This window comes from Aplysia californica, unplaced genomic scaffold (assembly GCF_000002075.1).
Source record: "Aplysia californica isolate F4 #8 unplaced genomic scaffold, AplCal3.0 scaffold00313, whole genome shotgun sequence".
Taxonomy (NCBI): domain Eukaryota; kingdom Metazoa; phylum Mollusca; class Gastropoda; order Aplysiida; family Aplysiidae; genus Aplysia; species Aplysia californica.
Genome location: NW_004797583.1, coordinates 763,093 through 764,357, shown reverse-complemented (window position 1 = coordinate 764,357; position 1,265 = coordinate 763,093).

Sequence of the window (1,265 nt, the reverse complement as noted above, 5' to 3'; positions counted from 1 at the left end):
GTTTGTCTGTCTATTTATCAATTTAAACATATAAATAGATAGACAAACAGACAGATAGATATACAGCAGGTAGACAGATAGACAAATAGACAGGTAGACAGATAAAATAAACCGAGAGATAGAAAGCGAAATAGTACACAGATAAATATAGATAGATAGACAGAAGATAGATAGATGAGTTCTGTCGTTGCTGCTCGTCCTACCACAGCGACCATTCTCTGTTTCTGTTTCACCAGCTGATGCAATCAGGTCTGGGATTATTGGTAACACAATCCAGATGGAGAGGGAATTTATTTGGTCTGATGTATCTTCCACTAACCGCTGCTTAAAGCTGGACACAGAATGACGCGTAGGTGACATGTTCAAGACCGATAGACATACAGACAGACAGATAGACTAACAGACAGACAAACAGATTTTTAGTAAACGGGGCAGGAAGACATGCAAACAGACAAATAAATAGATAGATAGATAGATAGATAGATAGATAGATAGATAGATAGATAGATAGATAGATAGATAGATAGATAGATAAATAGGTGAGTCGATAGATATACAGATAGATACATAGAAAGACAGATAGATAGATAGGTAGATAAATAGATAGGCGAGTCAATAAATATACGGATAGATAGGTAGATAGATAAATAGATATTTTAGTTTTAGTAAGTGTTTTACGGCACTTGCAACACAATAAGGTCATATAAGAGCCGTAGATTAGAGGTGTTACAAGAGAGTAACAAACACAAAAATTAAGGAGGGGAGATAAAGACGATATACGTTTGATAGGAAAGAAGAAGCAAACCAACCCAGAGCACCCGCCAACCACCCACAGATAATGGATAGAGGGCATAGAAAGATAGAAAGATAGAAAGATAGATAGACAGACCGAGTTCAACCACCAGGTATTTAACACACAACCACGCTATTACAACAATTATCTACGACTGTGCGAGGTAATCAAAATGCAGAATTCGGTCAGCCTGAAAATCTGTGTACTTCATTCCCTGACGGGGGGAGGTAATCGTTGGGGATCAGACCCAGGCCAGGTTCCTGCCCTATCCGTCATCACAAACGGACTTGGTGAACCCGATCTTTGGATTTGCCGAGAATCTGCGGGTGATTACGATAACGATACCGGTCAATCATAGACCTGACCTAGGTTGAGGGTTCATGGGAACCGTGAAGTTGAGGTGGGCAAAATCCGGATAATCTATAAGGGTAACCGGATAATTCTCAGTGAAACATTATCCGAATTCAGTCTC